Here is a 25,191-nt window from a genome sequence, read left to right as displayed (position 1 = left end):
AAACAAGGTATGAATGGAATAAGGACGAAGAATGTAGGTTTTATCCTCGTACAGAAATTACCTGCATACAAATTTTGAAACACAGAAAAATAAACAATGCGAGAGCATAACACATAAAACACATATACACAGAGATTTTCCCTTAGATCCCAAAACTGGGACTACCAACTTAATTTTTCATTATGTTCCTTTGAATGTTACAATACACATTTATACATGTCGAAGCATCCAATACCATGGACCGAAAACTATCACGTCTAATACCATGGAACGAAAACCATCGCGTCCAATACCATGGAACGAAAACCATCGCGTCTAAAAAACATGTGCGAAAATCATGCACAAAACCATAGGTGGGTCCGCCCAACCTAACATAGGGTCCAAAACCAAAATTTTCTGGGGGCGTTGTCCCAGACCCCATAAATTGGGGTTACGGGTGCCCTCAAACCCCCTGTTAACTACTGGAAAGAATATAACACAACCCAACATTCTCCCACTTGTTGTTTTCCTTCCACAGGCCACAAGAGAGCTTAATCATTTTTCTAGCCCTGTAACGCCCATTGTCTCTCTACACCAAGAGAACTTCTCAGAGCTCACAGATTTTGTCAATGCATCTACAGTATTCTTCAAGGTGTCCACCTTTACCAGCAACACCTTTTTGTTTTCTATCATATCCCTCACAAAGTGATTCTGAACATCAATGTGCTTTGTCTTTGAATGATATGCGGGGTTCTTTACCAAGAAAATTGAACTTTGGCTATTACAGTATATCCTTATAGCTCCCTGTACTAACCCCATACTTGAACACAATATCTGCAACCAAAATACTTCCTTGCTTGCATGAGTGGTTGTCATGTATTCTGCCTCTGTAGTTGATAGTGCCACTGCAGATTGTTTCTTACTCATCCAACTAACTGCACCTCCAAATAGGTTAAATACATACCCACTTGTAGATCTTCTCTGATCCAAATCTCCAACCCAGTCTGCATAAAAAAAGCCATGAATATCCAACACTCTGTCCAATCTTGGTCTTCCTTGGTAGCACAAACCATAATCACTAGTGCTACACAAATACCTGAAAACCCACTTCACTACTGTCCAATGCTCCTTCCCTGGTTTTGACATAAACCTGCTCAATACTCCCACTACATGTGCAATGTCTGGTCTAGTACAGACCATTGCATACATTAGGCTACCGACTGCACTTGCATATGGAACACGGGGCATGTCCTCTTCCTCTTCTTGTGTCTTGGGACACTGTTCAGCAGATAACCTCACACCTACAAGAATAGGAACCTTCACCGATTTACTATCCTGCATATTAAACCTCTGCAATATTGTCTAGACATACTTCCTCTGGTTTAACCAAAGCTTCCTCTTTGCCCGATCTTTTTTAATTTCCATGCCAAGAATATAGTTTGCAGCAACAAGATCTTTCATGTCGAATTTGGAGGACAATTGGGTCTTAAAATCCTGGATAACTTCTTTGTCATTTCCAACCAACAACATATCATCCACATACAAGACCAGATAAATAACACGGTCACCAATTAATTTAAAATGCACACAGTGATCTGCTTTGCTTCTGGTGAAGCCAAGTCCTCGTATAAATGTATTAAATTTCTGATACCACATCCTTGGTGACTATTTTAAACCATATAGAGACTTCTTTAACTTACTTACCAGTTCTTTCTTACCCTTCACCGCAAAGCCTCTAGGTTGCTTCATGTAGATCTCCTCTTCCAGATCCCCGTGAAGAAATGTTGTCTTCACATCCATCCGTTCTACCTCAAAATCAAAAGTAGCAGCAATAGATAAAAGTAATCTAATAGAAGTTACCTTGGCAACAGGAGAAAAAATATCACCAAAATCAATTCCCGACACCTAGGAATAACCTTTTGCTACCAATCGAGCTTTGTATTTCTCCACTTTTCCTTCTGCATTTGTCTTCTTTTTGAACACCCATTTGCTACCAATGGGTTTCCTTCTAGCCACAACTCCACCAGATCCCAAGCCTCATTTTTGTGCAAAGATGCCATTTCATCAACCATGGCCTCTTTCCAGAGTTTTCCATCCTCTGAATCCACTACTTCCTTCACAGTTCTAGGATCATCATCAGTAACAGACAAAGAAAAATTTGAACAGAAAGCAGATGGACTATACTTTTCTGGTTGCCTTCTTTCTTGAACTGATCTTCTCACAGCCAGAGTTTGTGACTCTTCATCTTCCGATTCCTCCTCTGCTAGAGTCTGATTCTTCTTCCTTTAGCTCAAACTCTATCTTCTCAGGTTCCTTTGGTTGGACTTCATGTTTAATAACATCTTTCACCTCTCTGAACACCACATCTCGGCTGTACATAACCTTCCTTGTTACTGGGTTCCAAAGCTTATAACCCTTTAAACCATCCTTATACCCAATAAAGATGCACTTTTCATATTTACTATCCAACTTTGTTATTTTCTCCTTTGGAACATGTACATATGCATCACATCCAAATACCCTCAGATGTGAAAGAGAGGGTTTCTTACCAGTCCATACCTCTTGTGGAGTCTTATCCTCCAACGCTGATGAAGGTGACCTATTGACCAAGTAACATGCAGTATCCACCGCCTCTGCCCAGAATTCTTGTCCTAACCCAGCACCACTGAGCATGCTTCTTGCCCTTTCCATCAACGTCTTGTTCATTCTTTCTGCAACTCCATTTTGCTGAGGTGTATATGGAGTAGTCTTCTGTCGTGCTATACCACACTTCTTGCAGAATTCTTCAAATTCCTTACTGCAAAACTCTCCACCATTATCTGTCCTCAACACCTTTATCTTCTTCTCTGTCTGGTTTTCCAATAGAGCCTTAAATTCTTTAAACCTATCAAAGACTTCAGATTTCTTCTTAAGGAAATATATCCATGTATTCCTTGAGAAGTCATCTATAAATGATACATAGTACACAGACTTACTCAGTGATGGAACCTTCACAAGTCCAAACACATCGCTGTGAACAAGCTCTAATATATGTTTCGCCCTCTTACCACCAGAGGGGAAACTCACCCAATTTTGCTTCTCGTATACACAATTTCCACAGAAATCAAAATCCAGAGAGCTATTACTCATACCTTTACCATGAAGTATTCAAAGACCCTTCTCTCCAATATGTCCAAGCGTTTGATGCCACAACATGGTCTTTTCTCCAGAGACCACTAGATTTTCTGCTCCACTTTCAGGAACCACGGAACTGTTGCACCCATCAACAACAGTGCTACCTTGCAGCTTGTATAGAGTTCCAATCCGAACTCCCTGCATCAATACCAGTGCTCCTCGAACCATCTTGCAAGTATCCTTCTCGAACATTGTTTTTACACCTGCATCATCCAATTTACTAACAGAAATTAGATTTCTGGCTAATGCAGGAATATGCAGAACACCCAGAAGTGTTCTAACCCTTCCACCTTGCAGCTTCAACTTTACTTTTCCACGACTAATGATTCTAGCCTTCCTGTCATCCCCCAAGAAGACATCACCGCCATCATATTTCTCATACTCACAGAACCACTCTCTATGGGGAGTGAAGTGAAAGGATGCACCTGAGTCAATCAACCATGCCTCATGATCTACATGTGTACTTGAAGAAGCCAAGTACACGTCCCCACCTTCATCTGAGGTGGTGCAGAAGGAGCCTCATCAGATCCCTTTCCTTTGTCAGGAGCTTTAGATTTACAGTCCCTTTTGAAGTGGCCTTCCTTTCTGCATTTCTAGCGCACCACCTTTACAAGTTTTCCTAGAGATTTAGATCTCCCTCTAGATTTAGATCTCTCACTCGATGATTTTTTTATTTTTATTTTTTTTTTATTTTTTTTTATTTATTTATTTATTTTTTTGTTCTAGGACCGTCCTCGTACAGACAAGGCATCACCATTTTGGCTCTCCATATTTTTCCGTCTCATCTCCTCCGTCAGCAAGGATGAGACTATTTCATCAAACTGCAAGGCAGTTTCATTGCTACCTATTGCAATAACCAGACTATCCCACGAATCTGGTAGAGAACACAACAAACTGATGCACTTATCTTCATCTGAAATTTTAATATCAACAGATGCTAACTGACTTACCACAATATTAAATGTGTTCAGATGCTTTGTCACCTAGTCTCCATCTTTCATCCTCAAGTTATACAGCTTTTTCCGCAGGAACAGTTTATTCACTAGAGACTTAGATTGGTACAAAGTCCCTAACTTGTCCCACAAAGCCTTTGTTGTAGCTTCCCTTGATACATTCAACAATACTGAATCTGAGACATACAATCGTATTGTGCTCTTTGCCTTCCAATCCAACTTCTTCCATTCTTCATCGGACACTCCCGTTGGTTTAGTACCTGGATCTACCGTGATCCACTAATCTTTATCCACCAACAGATCTTCCATCTTGAGTTTCCACAACTCAAAACTCTGACCATTAAATTTCTCGATCTCTATCTTTCCACTGTTCGCCATCTTCTTTCACCACCAGAATCGATTTCGCAGATCTCCCACTGAACAGGGTTTACAACAGGCACAAGCGAAACCCTTCAGCAACAAAGGCGTCCCCTTGAAGCCAAAACAACTCTGATACCAAATGTAGGTTTTAACCTCGTACAAAAATTACCTGCATACGAATTCTAAAACATATAAAAATAAACAATGCGAGAGCATAACACATATACACAAACATTTTCCCCTGGATCCCAAAACCGGGACTACCAGCTTGATTTTTCATTATGTTCCTTTCAATGTTACAATACATATTTATACATGCCAAAGCATCCAATACCATGGACCGTGAACCATCGCGTCCAAAAAGCATGTGCAAAAATCATGCACAAAACCATAGGTGGGTCCGCCCAACCTAACATAGGGTCCAAAACCAAAATTTTATGGGGCGCTGCCCTGGAACCCATAAAGTGGGGTTACGGGTGCCCTTCAAACCCCCTGTTACTTACGTGGAAAGAATATAACACAACCCAACAAAGAAGTGTGCCCTCTCAATCAAAAGTTACAGAAGATCCTAGTTCAAACAATATTACCAAAACTTGACGAGGAAGGAAAAATCATATCGGAGCCTAGAGCAGTCACAGAAACAAGAACCCGATAGCTACGAAATCGATCAATTTCAGAGTATCTCATCAAGTGGAAGAACTTACCAACTGAAAATTCCAGATGGGAGGACAAGAATTTTATACAGGAGCATCAAGAACTACTCAAGTGTTGAGGACAACACTTTTTGAAGGAGAGGGGCATGTTAGGTCCCTATAATACTAGTGTAACCCCTTATTGTTATTAGTACAACCCCCTTATTATATTTTTGTGCCCATGTAGTCCCAATATTGTTATTATTGTGCCCCATAGAAGCCCACTAATGTTATTATTGTGACCTTACATTATTATTGTTATGTCGACATAACTCTTCTTGGATGCAAGTGTCCTAAGTCTGTCATTATAAACTTCATTTTAAGGTTGGACTTCACATGTTTTATAAGGTTGGGATCACTACCAGTAAGGATAAGATCATCAACATAAATAACAAGAATGATAAGAGACTTTCCCACTTTCTTGGTGTAGACAGTATTGCCAGAATGACACCTAGAAAAGCTAGTTTCTAAAAGAAAGATATCCATTTTGGCATACCAAGCTTAAGGGGCTTTCTTGAGACCATAAAGGGATTTCTTAACCCAACATACAAGGCTGGAGTTTGTTTGTATAAATCCAGTAGGTTGTTCCATATAGATTTCTTCATGCAAGTCCCCATGCAAGAAGACAGATTTAACATCCATCTGATGGACTTCCCATTTGAAAGAGGCAGCAAGGGAAAGAACAAGGCAGATAGAGTTCATTTTGGCAACAGGGGAGAAGGTTTCAATATAGTCAATGCCTTATACTTGTGAAAAACCCTTAGCAACAAGACGAGCTTTATGTTTATCAACTTTTACATCTGGTCCATACTTGGTTCTGTAAACCCATTTGAATCTAACAAGTTTTTGTACCTTTGCTAGAGGAACAAGATCCCATGTATCATTTGCCAATAATGAATGATATTCTTCATTCATAGTTGCATCCCAATCTGGATGGCCTGAAGCTTTTGCAAAGGTGTCAGGATCATAATTAGTTGAAGCTTGAGCCAGTAAAGAAGAGGCTCTATCGAACTGAGAACGTGTACGTTGCTGATCTATAGGATCACCAGCAAGAGCACTTGCTGCATCCCAAGTAGCATGGACCCATTTTGGAAGCTGAGGAGCTGAAGGAGGATCCTGAGAAGGTGGGGGAGGATTTTCATCCTCGCTGTCATCATCTGAAGAAGAAATATTTTAAGAAGTAGAAGGGATAGAGAGAGGTGGCACATCCGCTGAACTAGGCTTGTAGGCTGATATATTTTCAGAAAACTTTACATCTCTTCTAATGATAACATTTTTGGACTTATGTGGAATAAGTCTGTATCCTTTGACATCTTCAGAATATCCAACAAAAATACATTTTTCACTCTTAGGTTCTAAAGCTTTATGTTTCTCAATTGGAATATGGGCCCATGCTTCACTTCCAAAAACACGAAAGTGACTTACATCTGGTTTAATTGAGCTCCATGCTTCTTCTGGAGTGATATTCTTTAAAACCTTTGTAGAGTGCGATTTATTATGTAATTTGCACAGTTAATTGCTTTTGGCAAAAAATTAAGGCTAAGTCCTTTAGATTGAAGCATACAATTAGCCATTTCCTTTAAGGTGTGATTCTTCCTTTTAGCTACACCATTTTGTTGTGTGGAGTATATGTGAAAAATTGATGAATTTGTTGTTAACATATTCTGTGCCATTATCAGATCTTAGCTTAATAATTTGATGTCCAGATTGTTTTTCAACAAAGACCTTAAAGGCCAAGAACATGTTAAATACTTCACTCTTGAGTTTTAAGAAGTATACCCAAGTGCATATGGAGAAATCATCAATGAAAGTTAAGAAATACCTGTAGCCAGAGAATGAAACAACTGGAAGTGGACCACATAAATCATTATGCACAAGTTGTAAAGGGGCTGAGGCATGCCAAGAGGCACGTTTTTCAAAACTATCCTGATGATGTTTTTCGAGTACACATCTGGAACAAACACCTTCTCTACAAGATACCATTGGAAGAACTGTCACCATATTTTCTTTACATAGATTATGAAGGGAGTGATAGTTTAAGTGACAAAATCGCTCATGGCAAAGTTTGATCACTTCATCATTATGAGCAACAAATACCGATGGAAGATTTGATGACCCAAAGTTGTTAAACTTATACAACCTTGTAGAATCATCACCAATGCCAGTAGCTAAAATCTGTCTAGGATCTCTTAGGTCCTTAATTACAACATCGTGAGGTGAAAATTCAATGATTTTACCTTCACCTGAATGAGTTATCTGATATACAGATAGAAGGTTGCAGGATAAGGTTGGAACACATAATACATCATTAAATTGACCATTGTCTATATGAACATTTCCAGTCCCTATAACACTAAGAGATCTATCATCACCAACATATATATTTTTGGTGTTACAATCATTTAAAGAAGAAAACATGGCTTTGTTTTTGGCCATGTGATAAGAAGCTCCAAAATCAATGAGCCACTCATGAGAATTAGAAGAAGAAGATACATTTAGTGCATATCCAAACCGAGATGTTTGACAACCACATGCAGAAAGTGCTATTCGTGAAGATGAAGTTTAAGTTGAAGAGTGCTCCAAATTGATGTTATGCTTCTTCATTGTTGCTTCCATGGCTTCCATCTTCTTAAAGCATTTGGATTCTAAGTGGCCATCTCGATTACAAAAGTCGCAATGTCTATCAGTCTTATTCCCTTTGTTTTTATTTTCCTGATCATTTTGTTGAAATGATTTTTCATTTTGAGACTGAAATTGCTTAGGACCCTTGTTTAGTTTAGGACCATTTTTTTTAGGATACGGCTTCTTAGGATTCTTTGAATTTGGTTGCTGCTGGGTGGCTAAGGCTTTCTTAGAAGAGTTTCCAAGATTAACGAGACCAAGGTTTAAGAGTTTTTCTTGTTCTCTTATTAAAGAATCACAAAAGGCATCAAAGGAAGGGGACTTGTAGTCTTGTCCTTGAGAAATGAAGGCTTAACTTGTAGAATGGAAGGTGGAAACAAACACAGAGTAGGCTGGTCCCAACTTAGTAAGAATGGAATAGATAAGGTTACGATCTTCTTTCTTAACCTTAACACCTTCCAAGAGAATTCTAAGGGTCTTGAACTTGGACAAAAAATCTTCAATGGAAGAAAAATTATTGGGGTCCAATGTAAGCAACTCATTTTCAAGTTGATGGGCTCTAAGTTCATTTTTAATTCCAAAAACTTTAGTGATTTGTTTCATTTCTTCATTAGGAGTATCAAGTTTTGCGATATGGAATCTAAGGTCCGGAGAAATAGACATCCCTATCAACCCACATGCTTGATCTTGCCTATTTTCCCATTTGGCTACCTTATCTTCATCTTTTGGTTTGGTTTCTTGGCTTGAGGCTATTCTGTAAAGACCTTTACTTCTAAGTAAATCCACAATGTAGGACCACCATTGGAAGTAGTTGGTGTTGTCAAGAATAACTTGGCATGGAATTTCCATTTTAAGAGAAACTGCAGCTATATATGTTGAAACTAAGTGTTCCAATGGAAAGATCTCGAAAAATTATGCTGATTAAAAAAAATGGCTCTAAAAACAACTTTCGGATGAAGAAGTTATGGCTTTTTGAAGAAAAGTTGTTGAAGATGCCGACTAAGTGCGGGAATGTGCGGAAATGAATGATAGTGTTATATTTTAAAAAAAAATCCGCCTCCTTTCCAAACTTAATCTAATTAGCTCAACAAAAAGAAAGACTTGAACTTAAGACCTCTATTCTCATAAAGTAACTTTGGACCAAGTGAGCTAGTTTAAAAGGTTAGTAATTTTTGGAAAAGAGGAAGGGTTTTTTTGTTTTTTTGTTTAGTCGCCTAAGCTTTGGGGTGCGTGCTTACTTGAGAAAGCTCGTTTTTGCCTACAAAACAAAAACCAAAAAACCAAAATGGACATAAAAAAAAAACAAACCTTATGGATTGAAGTTAGCTTTATCCGGAAACTAACAATTTTCCTCAATGTTTCTGATTTTCCAAGATCACACTATGGCGCGACGAAAAAGAGCATATGCATGAGAAAAAAAAGTTCCTTTTTGTTTCTGATTTTCCTAGATCGCATATAGTCACGGGGCAATGAGCATACGCAGAAATGAAAGGTGTAGATCCGGTAATAAAAAACAAAGAGATAAATAAACTGAACTAAACAAAGAGAAAATAACTAGAAACTGCAAATAAACACTGTATACCTCTAGATCTTAAAAATGGCATAGCTAGGGCTACCAGAAACCTTTTTGCGTGAAACAAAAGGGGTTCCTCACTGGAATAGATGCTCCTAAAACAATAGAGTAGTCCTCTCGACTCGAAAGAAGTCAGAAACACTAGATTTAGGAAACAGTGGTCGGATGCAGTTCTACCTCTTCAGATTTGGATCACCAACGGCAGGGTAAGTTCCTTAGACATAACACCAAAGGACACTGCTCACAAACAAATCATAGATCAATACACCAATATTCTTGATGTGGTTAAAACCCTCAAAGAGGGAAACAGTCCACGACCTGAGCCAACGCGGCCACTCAGGGAATTATTAATAAAAGAATGAAAATTTACATAAGCTTCTCTCATGAACGGTTAGCCTACAAATGACCCTTCATGCTCTTTAAATAGAGATCATGGACCAATCGAGTGTTAAGCCATGGATCAAGTGTCAGTAATACCGAGGATAGAATGAACTGTCGGATGACTACATATCGTGACCGTCGGATTGTAAGTTACAAATGTACATTGTAAAGAAACACACTTTACCTAACTCTACACTAGACCAAGTTATACTTAAATATTTCCTATGTGTCAGAATATCTTAACATCCACTGCACCTTAACTTGCTCTATGGCTCTGTTCCTGAGCATGAGATGCTTCCGCCGCAATATGCACTGAGGCTCCCGCTGGAGCTCTCCTTCTTGCTCCACCTACAATACAGACCAATCAATAACATGATCAAAATCCTTTATATACTTCTTAAGTAATGAAGTATGGAAAACATCATGGAATTTCATAGTTAGAGGCAGTGCAAGTTGATGTCACTTGTCCAATTCTCTCAAGGATCTCGAAGGCCCGCAATATTGTGGTTCCAACTTGGCACATGAACCTATCCTCAAATAGATTTTCTTGGGCTTGATGCGTAAATACACATGCTCCCCAACCTGAAACTCCTTGAATACCCCTCGTTGATCCACATAACTCTTTTTTATATCTTGTGCTACCTTTAGATTCTTCTTTATAACCTATATTTCATGTTCCATGTTTGTCAACATATCCGGTCCAATAAGTACCTTATTCACTGGATCACTCCAACTGTTGGGATTTTTACAATTCCGTCCATACAATGCCTCAAAAGGACTCATCCTCAATGGCTCTTGATAATCATTGTTGTATGTGAACTCAATCAATGGAAGATACTCCTCCCATTTCCTATGTTGGTGCATCATGTACATCTTCAACATATCCTCCAAGATCATGTTGACCCTCCCTATCTATCTATCTGTCTACGGATGATAAGTTGTATTGAAGGCCAACTTTGTACCCAAACCTGCAAATACCTCCTTCCAAAACTTGGAAGTGAACTTTGCATCCCTGTTTGACACAATCTTCTTTGGAACATCATGTAGTCTCACTATCTCTCTGATTAACACTTGTGCTACCTCACTGGCTGAATATGTAGTCTTTACTGGAATCAAGTGAGCTACTTTTCTCAACCTCTTGAACACGACCATAATAGAGTCATGTTGCCTCGCCGTCCTTGGAAAACCTGTGATGAATTCCATGGAAATGACCTCCCATTTCCATTCTGGAATCGCCATAGGTTGTAGTAGACCACCTGGATGCTTACATTTCGCCTTTACTTGATGACAATTTAAACATTTAGCCATGAACTCTTCCACTTCCTTCTTCAGATTTGACAAATAGTATAAATTCTTTACCCGCTGTCAACGTCTTCTAATATCCTGGATGACCCGAGTATGGCTTGGTGTGAAACTCCCTCAAGATAGATCCTGTCTCTGAACCTCACCAAACCATTTGTTGTGAGATGATAGTCTGCATCTTGATCACCTGTACCTCTACCTGCACCTGCACCTTCACCTTCACCTGTACTTGTACTCTTTTGTAACCTATGCATAATCTCCATGTATTTGACATCCCTCTATCCTACCTGCAAGATCTTATCCTGTAACTCTATCCCATAAGAGATCATAACTGCTATATGATTTACCTGTACCTTCCTGCTAAGAGCATATGCAACCTGATTCTCCTTCCCTTTGATGTATTTGATCTTGAAGTCTAACTCACTAAGGGTAGGGAACCATCTAGCTTGCCTAGCATTTATATTTGGTTGGTCAAACAAATACCTCAACCCACTGTGATCGCTCATCAATGTAAACCTCTTTCCAGGAAGATAGTGTCTCCACATATTCAATGCATGTATGATCACTGCTAGCTCAAGATCATGCATCAGATAGTTTTGCTCGTGCTCATTTAGTTTTCGTGACTCATAGCACACTATTTGTCCTTCCAAGAGAAATCCTCCAAGTCCTCTCTTGCAAGCATCTGTACACACTACAAATTCCTGGTTTGGATCCACAATCTTTAACACTAGTGCATGTGTAAACAACTGCTTAAGCCGCTCAAAACCAACCTCACACTCCTTTGTCCATTCAAACTTCTTACCCTTCCACTGAAATGATGTGATAGGATATGCAATGCATGAGAAGTTCCTGATGAACCTCCTATAGTAACCTGTTAATCCCATGAATGATCTCACCTCATCCACATTCTTAGGAGCTTCCCACTTCATGATGGCCCTTATCTTTTCTAGATCTATTGTTATGCCATCCTTGGAGACAACATGCCCCAAATAATGTACCTCAGTTTGAAAGAAGTAGCACTTGCTAAGTTTAACATATAATTGATACTCTCTTAGAAACTTCAACACCGCTGCTAAATGCTCAACATGCTCTTCCTCATTCTTAGAATATACCAATATGTCATTAATGAAACAATAAAAAACTTGTCCAGATAAGGACAAAACACACTATTCATCAAACACATAAATATAGTTGGAGCATTAGTCAAACCGAATGGAACAACAACAAACTCATAATGCCCATACTTGGTCCTAAACGCAGTCTTTAAGATATCCTCTTCCTTGATGCGTACCTAATGGTATCCCGATCTCAATTCGATCTTAGAGAACATTGTTTCTCCTTTCAATTGATCAAACAAATCATCGATCCTCGGCAATGGGTACTTTTTCTTGGTCGTTACCTTGTTCAGCTTCCTTTAGTCCATGCACAATATGAGGGTACCATATTTCTTCTTTACAAACAACACTGTTGCACCCCAAAGTGATACACTATGCCTAATGTATCCCTTGTCAAGTATCTCCTTTAGCTGCAACTTCAACTCTACCAACTCAAGTGTGCTCATCTGATAAGATGCCTTTGATGTTGGAGCTACCCCTGGCACTCAATAGAAAAGTCTACCTACATGTGAGGTGGGAACTATGTAATGTCCTCAGGAAATACATCCTGAAACTGCTGTAGAATTGTGTATATGCTCAAAACATCTGCATCCCCAACTTCCTCACCTTTGTCACTAGAAATGTACACTACAAACATCACACAACCTTTTTTGCAACTAAGCTTAGCCTGCATAGTGGTAACTATCCTCACTGTTGTAGGCTTCTTCTTCCCCTGCAAAGTTCTCTTTTCCCCACTATCATTCACACACTCAATGGATTTGTCGAAGCAATCCACTTTGGTTTTGTGAAGGTATAGCCAATCCATACCCAAAAGCATACTATACAATCCCAATGGAAATACATTCAAGTGTGTTGCTGTAGGCATACCATTTGACTCAAATGAACAAGTTCTCACCCAATGGTGAACTCTCTTCTTCGTACCTGTATCCAATTGTACCAACCAAGATTTTGCATGCACTTCTTTTCTCAAACCACACTTACCCACCAGGTCATGATTAATATAACTATAGTTAGATCTAGGATCAATCAAAATAGAAACAACTTGATCACAAAGCTTACTGTCCATCTCAATGATCGATGCCTAATGATCGTCATGCCTGTTGTCCACAACTGCATAGATCCTAGGAATGCTATGACCAACATCATCAACTGTATGCGCCTCCTGAGCACTATAGATCTGGGGTCTACCACCACTCTGATACCGCAGACAATCCCTCTTATGATGATCCTTACCACATATCCAACACTGCAATGGTTCCCTACCATTGCCTCTATCTTGTTGCTCTCCACATCCCTTCTCAACTGTATTGAATCTCTTGTAATGAACTTCATTTTATTTCTCACTTGCATCTTGAGGTCTTCCTCTCTTTGGTGGCCATTTTCCTTTAGCTTTCTCATTTCTTTTCAAGTCATTCTTAGGCTCAACTTTGTGCTTCGACTGCTCATAACAATGTTTCAAAAGTTTTGGATGGCCTTCTCCAACAATATTGCTAATCGAACTCAATTTGGTCTTTGTATGCTACTAGAAATCCACTAATGAATCCTTGAACCTTGGCCTTCTCCTCCTTGAGGTAAGACAAATATCTCAATAGCTCCAAAAATCTGCTAGTATACTCCTCATTTGTCATATAACCCATCCATAACTCATAAAAATCCTTAGCTCTATCATCAAAGTATCTTTCCGACAAATACTTCTTCTTGAAGAGCCTCTCAAATGCATGCCAAGTCAAATCTTCCTCATGTATACCTTTGACATTCTTCACGTCTTCCCACCAAATATCTTATTTACCTTTGAGACTGAAAGTGGCTATCTTTGATTTCATGTTTTCTGAATAATCATGCAATCGGAAGAATTTTTTCATACCAAGAAACCATAACCTCTACATCCTACAATTTCTTTATCTCTCCATGAAAGGTAGGTGGCTTTGCTTTCTTAAACTCATATGCCAAGTATCCCCTATCACTCCTCCTGTAAGGATGATAACAATGATGATCATGATGCCTGTCAAAACCAAAACTAGAATAGTACCTGTATCTATCACCTCTCCTATCCAGAGTGTTCAACAACCTACCATCTCTGATCATGCCAGATCTATCTGAACTATGTCTGCTAGGAGACCTACTGTCATATGCCCCATTATTTTTGTCCTCCTACCCATGGCTGAGTCGGAGTGGCCCTTGTTGTTGCAATTCTAACAAACTTTGAAGAAGTATCACATTCACTTCCGCTTGTTTCTCTTGTGCCTGCCTGATTTGTCATTGTTTACTTTGCAACTCCTTATTTATTCCTTCATGCTTCTCAATGTTTCTACGAAATCAGAAGAGTTCCCCACAAGGATAATTTTAGGGGCGAATGTTCGCCCTTTGGCGAAATTAAGGGGTTTTAAATTTTTAGTGGGCGAATATTTTGTATCATAGTACATTTTTACAAATCACCTCAAATAGCACACCTTATTTTAAGGGAGAGGGTAAAAAAGGTAAATTTAGCCCTTGAAATTAGGACTTACAACCTTCCATTCACCCATTTTCAAGAATAGATTTTATTTAAGTTAATCCATTCGCCCATTTTCAAGAATAGGTTTTATTTAAGTGAATCCTATGGGCCAAATACCATATTTATAAAAGAGGTATGGTAAATTAATAAAAATATAAATAAATGAGAGGTATGGTAAATAAATAAAACATTTTTTATATTTACTCCATAAGTCACCTTATATACATGTAAGGGCGTAAACAAATAAAAATATAAGTAAAGTGGAGGTATGGTAAATAAATAAAACGTCTTTTTATACTTACTCATAAATAAATAAAAATATAAATAAACTAGACGTATCATAAATAAATAAAACCTCTTTTTATATTTAGTCCATAACCCTCGTTCTATTTATGAAGGCTCAAGAAAGAGGTTTTATTTAAGTGAATCCTATGGGCCAAATACCATATTTGTAAAAGAGGTATGGTAAATTAATAAAAATATAAATAAACGAGAGGTATGGTAAACAAATAAAACATTTTTTATATTTACTCCATAAGTCACCTTATATTTACGAACACTCAAAAAATGGGTTATATTTAGGTGAAACCTATGGCCAAAATACTATGGGACAAATACCATGGACTAGATTGTTATTAATACCATGCAAAAAACCATTATTAACCCTAATATTAGAATTAATAAAAATAAAAATGGCACATGGTATTGACCCATGGTATTCACAAAAATGGCACATGGTATTGACCCATGGTATTCACTTGGAATGTAGCCTATTTAAATGGGGGAATTAAACCAGCATGTAGCCTATCCTAAGATTCACTAGGACTTTACAAAGCTTTATTATTTAGTGAAAGACTCGCCAAGATCTTACAAGATTTTATATATGCCTGGTGAGAGATTCGCCAAAAAATATATATATATATATATATATATATATATATATATATGATAAAATCGCCTTCCATTTTTCCTATATACCATGGAGATTCGCCCATTTATTATATTTATAAATAATTCTACCACCTTGCTAGCCATTTGATCTCTTTCCTGCAAGGCATACTATGTTAGCTAAACCAAATCACAATAAACCAACATACCTTAGCATAATTCGTGGAGGATACCTTGTCTGCAAGATCATCAAATCAACGTGATACATGTATAACATAATCATAATAAAATATAGACATATATCGAATAAGTTCATCAACGCATAAACATCATTCTAGTTAGGGTCCAGTCATCAATGCAAGGCCATATCAACAATACATGCTATGGCCTCATGCATGACAACAACCATTACTCCATTATGCACATTGTCACATGCAACTATCAACATGCGTAAGCAATGCCTAATCAACTACATGAGCACATGTAGTCAAGCATAAGCGATGAATTCTTGTAACCAACCTACAAGACTGATACATGTAATCAAACAATTAAGAATGCAACTTAACATACAAGGATGTAATCAAGTTGCATATAATCATGTAACCAATCATATGCTCTTAACGATGCATTCCACAAAATCAACATCAAATTCCTCATGGAAACCTTACTACAATCATGATCAATCATTACGCAATGCAACAAGCACATGTAATGCAAGTGCAAAAGACACACATGCAACTGACATGCATGCATGACCAACACATCCACCTAAGGAGAGCGTAACCACACTCTAATACCGATCTGTAACACCCCCTCCTCCCAGGTCTACCCAAGCAACCGACCAGCCGGGGTAAACATGCGATGAGAGAGGTCACTATATTAAGGGATTTAACCTCCTTGGTGACCTTAAGGAAATGGAATCGATGGAACATATCAAACAAAGCCATCCACATCAGCAACAACACCCTCAGGAGACATGTTAGCCACTTAGACATCTTGTCCCTGAATCCCACTGATGTTTTAAGCCTTTTAACCCCTGGTCGCTCTCATGCTACAGGGATGACAACGTCTAAAACCCAAATTTGCTCTCACAGGCCTATGTGTCAACGTCCCTAGACTCTTTTCAACAGACTTGTGCCAACATCCCCGAGATTTGAGCCACTTTTCTAGCCCATAATCCAGACCTCTACCCATAACTTGTTAAAACCTCTAGAATCCATCAAAGACATGATGACAATACTAATAAATCAAAAATCAACCTCAGTGCTAGGCTTGAGCATCCCCAACCGGGACTGAAAATCTGTCAAACACTTGGCACCAATGCAACCTACAATTGTAGGATATAAGGCAAAGCATGAATTACTAAAACAAATTATTAAACATAACCAAAAGGATCACCACCTTCTCCATTGAACTATTATAACATCAATTAGTTCTTGTATCCATCCATTTAATAATTACAAGTAAATACATGAAATAACCATGACATGAACTAATCATATAACCATGCTTATAACCAAAATAAAACCATATAAATATAAGAGATATGATAATCATTAAATCCACATATAAACAAATGAAAAAGTAAGATAACTTAGCTTTTATTAAACATAGGCAAATCCTACTAGGTTCGGGACTTCCACGTACCACTCGACCATAGACATGGCTGAACCAAATCTTTCTTTCAGCCAGTCACCCCTATGCCATATTCCAAGCATGAATGCGGGATCTCATAGAAAAACCAATCCAAGAACAACCAAGGGAATCTAGAGGTTAATATACCTCCACCTTCATCAAACCAAGATCACACCAAAATCAGTGCTCCGATCACAACTAGACCAAACTTGGAATTCCATCCGGAATCCATCACTATCCTTCAGGAATTTTCCATCTCCTTGTCTCTCAGGCTTTACCTCAATCCAATCCGGATTGCTAGGCCCTAAACCGAGACCAATCTCTCAGGCTTTACCGCAATCCCAAGCCGGATCACTAGGCCCTAAACTGAGACTCCTCCCTCAGGCTTTACTGTGTATCCCGCCAAAAATGGTCAAGGGATTCCTAGGCCTTTGGGAATGAACCTTGAGACCACCTCCGCCCTGGATTCCAAAATCCATTCAAAAAATCAAAGCTTATAACTGAGATAAACATCCCAACATACCATGGCATCCGGAAAAATGCAAGGCTAGGCTGAAAAACCACTGTCATAAGATGACAAAACCATTCCACCAACATCAAGAGAACCATACACCAACATGAAAAGCCATGCATGTCCAAACTAGCTAGGAAATCACACATGCAAAAGGTTGCCTGCAAGTATTCCTGCTGAAGCTGCTTGATCCTACTTTTGCTTCCTTTATCCTTGCTTTCCTTCCTTTCCCTTTGCTTGCTTGTCCTTCCTTGCTCCAAATCTAGAGTGCTCCAAGAAAACTCTAAGTGACCAAGAGTGAGAGAGAGAGAGAAAAAATAATGAGAGAGCTCCAAACTTGAACTGACAAAACGTTACCAACTGATCCTCAAAAGCCTTTTTATTAATGAGGCCTCTATTTTCTTAATTTTCCATTATTTTTCTTCAATTCCCTCCTCACATGCAACCTATGACCTTTCATGTTACTTTTTTCCTAATTTCCTTTATTTTCATAAATAAATGTGCCAAAAATTCATTTTTTCCTTTTAATTCCTTTACTTTAGTGTTTACCAATTTTCCTTACCCGAAACACACATCCAGTGATGCCCACTAGGATATCTTTGCCCAACATTCAACTTGGAATAAGTGTCCCTTAACTGTGGCTTTATTTTCCTTTATTAACTTTTATTACATGAAATTTTCACCCGAGTCATTACATCTCTTATGATAGGATTTTTGTTCCACATTTTTGTAACTTCTGCAATCATATTTCAATGCATATTAATATTGTCCTCCTTTTACATTCTTCTATTTCTTTCATTTATTATGTATGTGATGTTTACAACACTATATATCTATATAACCATATGTCTATATATCCTTGCAATACATTGGTAATGCCCTCTTGACAATTTTTAGTTTTATCTCTGCAGTGGCATATCCCTTATGACAAAATATTATTTCCACATTAATCCTATCCTCTTCAGATTTTTCTGTTTAAGTCATGTATTATTTATGTGATATTTACCATACTATGTGACTCATATCCATGGGATTTTGTTCCATATTGTTACTGCGCTTCTCCTTTCATGTTCTTTTTTAATCTCTGCAATGGCATTTTCTTTATAATGGGATATTCTTTCCACATTATACTCCCCTCAAATTTTCTTTTAAATTTATGCATCCACATAATAATAGACATAATATGACAATATCCTTGTCACAGTAAATATTATATTCCTCTTGCTCAATGATCCAATACCAAAGCTTTGTGTCTTTTTCATCATTGTGCAAGAGGAAGACCCATTGAAATCAGACCCATCAATTATTTGCACCCAGCCATTGCTTCTTTTTTTGTTAGCAAACATATATTCATCCTCAAGTCTAGCAAAAGGTTGATTCTTTGGTGTTGTAGCAAAGGTTGATTCTCAGGCTTTATGGTTGCAGAAGAGTACAATTCTAATAAGTCTAAGTAGAGCAAGAGCACTAGGAGCATAAGGAGTAGGAGAAGAATACCATCTACAGTAGGGTACTCGAGAAATAATTCAACTACATCTCTTTCTCAGGTGCATTCCAGAGTGAAGACTAAGAGGGTTTAGAAAGAGGAAGTTCGGGAAGAATTGGTTGAAACAGAAAATGTTGCACTTCAAAGTAGCAACATGAGACATTTCAAAGCCTTTGAGGATGAGACTGTCATTCCTATGGAGGGCTCATTCAGAGAGAATGTCATTGATCAAGAGGGAAGGGATAGGTAGTGTGCATAGGCATTAGAGAATGTATGTCTTCTAGTGCTTTAGGGATTAGGGAGGCCTTGGAAGCCCTTGGTTATACAACAAGGCCATATTGTCGCAACTCTCGTCGAGGAAGAATGCAAAATGAACATAGGAGGAGTTCTCCAACCTCACATTAAATGGAGGAATCCTTTGTTGGGGAAGAACAACATCAAGAAAGGTTGTTCATAGAAATGTATTAATGAAATTTCTTTCATTTTGGTTGTCATTTATATACATAACAAGCAAGATAACAAGAAATCATGAGATGGAGGTGGTTTGGTTTCTCACCAAAATATTCTCCAGTATAATATAAGTTGGCTTTGGGTGCAAGTTTCTGCTTGTGATAACACCCCCTACATTTAATTCCAGTAATAACGTTGTCAGTTTCTAAAATTGTCAGTTGTTTTTGTGTTCATGCCCATGTGCCATCATAAGCTTTATATTTGTACAACACATCCCCTTATACAATTTTATCCTACTATAGTGGTGATCCAGGTGGATATTGGTGGCCACCTGCCAATTCCACTTGGACCCCACCATTGCTTCTTTCAGTTTTTCAGTTTCCTTAATTGTAGCACAGTTTACTATTTTTAGCAGTTTTTTGGGTCCTAAACTTCCGAAGCCATTTTAAGGCCCTAAACGATGATTTTTTGGAAATCTACCGCCCAACGATTTTTTTATTATCTAAAACCGTCTTTCCTGTCGTAGTCCTAGGAGAGATATTTCCAATGGATTATCATGCGCGCAAAACTGAGATAATATGACCAAGTTGCGACCCCGGGAAGTTGGCTGTCCAACTCACCCCCAACGGGGTCCATAAACTCTTGGTGTTACATCTCCTCGGGTTAGGGTTTTGGTTGTTTATGGTTTTCTCTTATTGTTCAATAATAAAAAGGCCCTTGAGCCTCATTGTAAGGCAGTTCAGAGGCATGTAGCCGCCACATCTCTTCTCAGAGATAAGCTACCATTGCCATAGCTGGTTTATTTCCATTTCTGTTTGTAAGCATATTTCAGTATTTTACATTAATGAAATGAAGTATTATTTCCGCCACATCTCTGTGTTTATGGTTATCTCTGTAATTTTTTGTGTTCCTGTTTAAATTCAGATCAGTGGCATCAGAGCAGTCTGTTTTTTTTTTCTCTTTCTTTCTTTGTATGTCCCCAACGAGGTCGGGATATAAGAAGTTAGGGCTTGAACTCGTCGAACCTTTGTAAGACCAGCCTTGCAAATCCCGATGGCCTCCCATGGTAGATGAAAATAAAGATGAGGGGGCAACAGATCCTATCAAAATCTTGCTCGAAGAAGCCCTTGAGCGACAAAGGAACGCGATGATGGACAACTTTGTCCAGATCCTTCAGCGGCTACCTAGGGGCGACGCATCGGCTTCCAACAGCTACTCTGGAAACGCCACACCGTTTAAGGAACAAGTTAATTTTGAAATCCCCATATTCGAGGGTCATATAGACGCGGATGCTGTCGATAAATGGTTAAATATGCTAGAGGGATTTTTTTTTCATGATTTTTCGAGTCGGGAAAAGATTATTTTCGCTCTTCTCAAAGTAGCCCCCCACGTCAAGAACTGGTGGGAAACCTACTGCGAGCAGAAGGATGAAAGTATAGGCTCACTATTTTCAGCTGGACCCACTTGGAATTCATTCCGGGATGCCATCAAGGAGTATTACTACCCAGTCGGAAGCTATGAGGATCAATACATAAAGTGGACCACGCTGTGGCAGGGAAGGGACCAAAACGTGTCGAAGTTTACCAATATTTTCCATACCCTTCGCACAAAGTTGGGTATCAAGGATTCGAAGCAGCATTTGGTACTCAAATACCGCGGCTGCCTGCACAAGCACATCCAGGAAGAAATAGAATTCTTGAACATCTCCTCGCTCGGCGCAACATACCGATATGCCGTCAAGGTCGAGCAAAAGTTTAAACAGAAGAAGCAAGGCTTTGGATCTGCGAATCTGAATAAAGGGAAAGGTGCCACCAAACTACAGAACAAAGGACAAAGCTAAGGCGGGGCAACCCAAGACAACCCGCCAAAGCTGCAAGCAAAGAACAACATCGCGAATCCGAAAAAGGACACGGGAAAGTGGTGTGAGTTCCATAAGAGCTCCACTCACAACACAAGTGAGTGTCAGGCCAAGCAGTCACTGGTGACCGAGCTAAAGGTTTCAGAATCAGATGCATATTCCGACTCTGTGTTAGAACCCGACAAGGGGAATGACAAAGGGAAGCAAATTATTGATGCGGAGCCCAACACTACCGTTGCCACCACGAAGATCTGGAAGGAAGAACCCGAAGATCCATAGGAGGAGGAACATCTCTTCCACTCCCAGATGTGGGTAAAGGGCTCCCCACTAAAGTTCATTGTCGATAGCAGGAGCCAAAAGAACCTCATTTCGGCAGAGGTCATGAAGAGGCTAGGCTTACCGACCACAACACATCCACAACCGTACACCATCGGGTAGCTTCACCAAGGACGTGATCTTCGCGTGAGCCTTCCATACAACATCAAGCCCTTCACGAATGAGGTATTGTGTGACATTGCTCCCCTTGAAGTTTGTGATGTATTATTAGGACAACGATACTTATGGAAGCGACATGTTGTGTATGAATCGAGGCCTCGTGCTGTTATTGTTACTTTGGGAAATAATTTGTACAAGATACAGGAGGTAGCACTGTCTAATGCCATCTCTTTGGTTATTGCAAAACAATGCAGTAAGCTCATTTCCAAAACTGTGAAATTTTTTTCCTGATGATATGCTCTCAAGGAAAGGAGAAGACGGTGGCCACGACCTCCAGACAAGGCCCCTCTGCACGACAACTACAGATGGACAAGGTCGTGGAGGAGTACGAGGACATCTTCACCTCCCCCGCAGGGGTTCCTCTGCACTATCAGGTCAAGCACTTCATCGATATGACCCCAGGTGTGCTGTTGCCCAATGGACCAATCTATCCGCGCTCTATTCTAGAGAACGATGAAATCAAGAGGGCATATTTTGGAGCTACTGCAAAAAGGTCACATCCGTCCGAGTTCATCGCCCTGTGGGAGCCCGATTGTGTTGGTACAGAAGAAGGATGGCACTTGGAGACTCTGTATTGACTATCGGGCACTGAACAAGATCACTGTTCGTAATAGGTACCCAATCCCACGGATTGATGACCTCTTAGACCAACTGAAGGGGGAAAAATATTTTAGCAAGATTGATTTGAAGTTAGGATATCACCAAGTACCAATCGAACCCTCTGATGTGTAGAAGACTACCTTCAAAGCCAATGAGGGCCTTTTCGAATGGTTGGTTATGCCTTTCGGATTAATGAATGCCCCTGCAACCTTCATGAGGCTAATGGATGACATCTTGTGGTCATTCACCAAATCATTTGTAGTGGTATACTTGGATGACATCTTGATCTTCAGCCAGATTTGGGAAGAGCACCTCCACCACATCCGACAGTTTCTCCAAACACTGCGGCAACACAAGTTATGAGCCAATTTGGAGAAATTAACTTTTGGCATGACCCAGATTCAGTATCTGGGATACAATTTTAATGAACATGGGGTGCATGTGGATCCAGCCAAGATCCAAGTCATTCGGGATTGGCCATATCCAACCACTCTGACAGAGCTTCGCAGCTTTCTAGGTCTTGCCAACTTCTACTGCAGGTTCGTGTTGGGATTTTCTCATATCACTTGGCCCTTGAGTCAAGTCACCAAGGGAGGAGCAAAAGAAAAATTATTTTGGTCTGAATCTCAACAGAAGGCATTCATAGAGTTAAAAGATAGCATATGCTCGGCATGAGTGCTCGCATTACCAGACTTGCAACAACCATTTGAGGTCGAGACAGATGCCTCTGACTATGCTATTGCGGCAGTCCTTACTCAACGTGGGCATCCAGTGGCATATCATAGTGAGACACTTTCGGACATAGTCCGGAAGTATCCCACTTATGACAAAGAGATGTATTCCATTGTGCAGGCCGGCCGACAATGGAAGCATTACATTTTGGCGAAGGAAACGGTCATCCACACAAACCACCAACCTCTGTAGTTCATACAGACCTAAGGGAAATTGCAGAATGATCGCCATCGGAAGTGGTCCACATACCTGCAATAGTTCCGTTTGAATATCAAGTATAAGAAGGGCAGCACCAATAATGTTGCAGATTGCCTCAGTCGACCACCGATCATGGCGTTAACCACCGCGCTCAACTCTTGTGGGCACGAGACTTTTGATTGGCCACTTCTCTACAAAAGCGACCTAGAATTCGACCGCACATACCAGACACTCTTGGAGGGTCAGCATGATCTAGATTTTCACCTCCAAGATGCCCTCTTATGCCACCTGGGTCACCTTTGTGCTCCTTCAAGCGAGCGTGCCAAGATGATTTGGGAAGCACACTGTAGTCGAGCTGCTGGGCATTTCGGAGTCGAGAAAATGGTGGCAGTACTGCAGAAGTATTTCTGTTGGCCAAATCTTTGATAGGATGTCAGGAAGTACATCAGATCATGCACTGCCTGCGTCATTGCCAAACCGACCATCAAGAAGTAAGGCCTATATACCTCGTTGCCTACCCCTAGTGGACCTTGGGAATCCATCTACATGGATTACATGTCAGGCCTTCCTTCCACTAAGAATCGAAATGACTGTGCTTTTGTGGTCCTCTACAGGTTCTCGAAGATGGCCATTATGGCGACCTGCAAGAAGAATATCACAGCAGAAGCCACTGCTAAACTCTTCTTTGAACGAGTGTGGGTACACTTTGGGATCCCACAATCTATCATCTCAGATTGGGACAACAGGTTCCTTAGTACATTTTGGTCCAGTCTCTGGTCGATTCTGGACACCAAAATCGCTAAGTCCACAACCTTCCATCCTCAAACTGATGGCCAGACAGAGGTTGTCAATAGGATGATCGTACACATTTTGTGCATGTACAACTCAAAGCATCCACGCACATGGGACAAGAGCCTCCCCTATGTTCAGCACAGGTACAACCGGGCTCTCCACAGCTCGACTGGCCACAACCCTTTTCAGGTGGGCTTGGGATTCCAGCCACTATGTCCCATTGATGTGGCCATGTCATTTGCAGCTACTCACATAGATTCGACTCATGTCCAGTCCGAAATAGATAAGGCAAACAACTTCATTGAGCACATCCAACATATTCGCCAGCAGGTCCATGACATTCTGGAGAAATCAAATGCCAAGTACAAGCAGCGACATGATCAACATCGGGTGCCACACAAGTTTCAGGTGGGAGATAAAGTTTGGTTGCATTTGCAAAAGGAACGCCTTATCAAAGCCTATCAGAAACTCAGACCACTCCAATATGGTCCTTATACCATTACCAAGGCTGTGGGAGACAATGCATTTGAGCTCAGCATTCCCCCATTCCTTGGCCTGCACCCAGTGTTCAATGTGGACCGCCTTCGGCCATACTTTCCACCATTACTAGACACATCCGACACTGCAGAACAACTCACACCCACAGAGTTAAATCCAGATTGCATGGAAAAAGCTGCAACTGATCGAATCACGGACACACAGATCAAGCACACTCACCAGCAGAATATCCAATTGTATCGAGTTGTCAAAGCAGGCCAATTCCTTCACCAGGGCAAGTGGCTCACTAGGGACCAAGTTCGGCAGAAGTTTCCTCATCTCATGGAGGAACTTAACGCAATGGGGACCATTGCTTCCTAAGGGGGGAGGAATGATCTAGGTGGATATTGGTGGCCACCCGCCAATT

Source organism: Pinus tabuliformis, chromosome 3_2 (assembly GCF_031772625.1).
Source record: "Pinus tabuliformis cultivar Carrire ecotype Pingquan chromosome 3_2, CPIR1, whole genome shotgun sequence".
Classification (NCBI taxonomy): Eukaryota; Viridiplantae; Streptophyta; class Pinopsida; order Pinales; family Pinaceae; genus Pinus; species Pinus tabuliformis.
The sequence above is the reverse complement of the archived record's forward strand: the minus strand, read 5'-3'. Positions refer to the sequence as shown.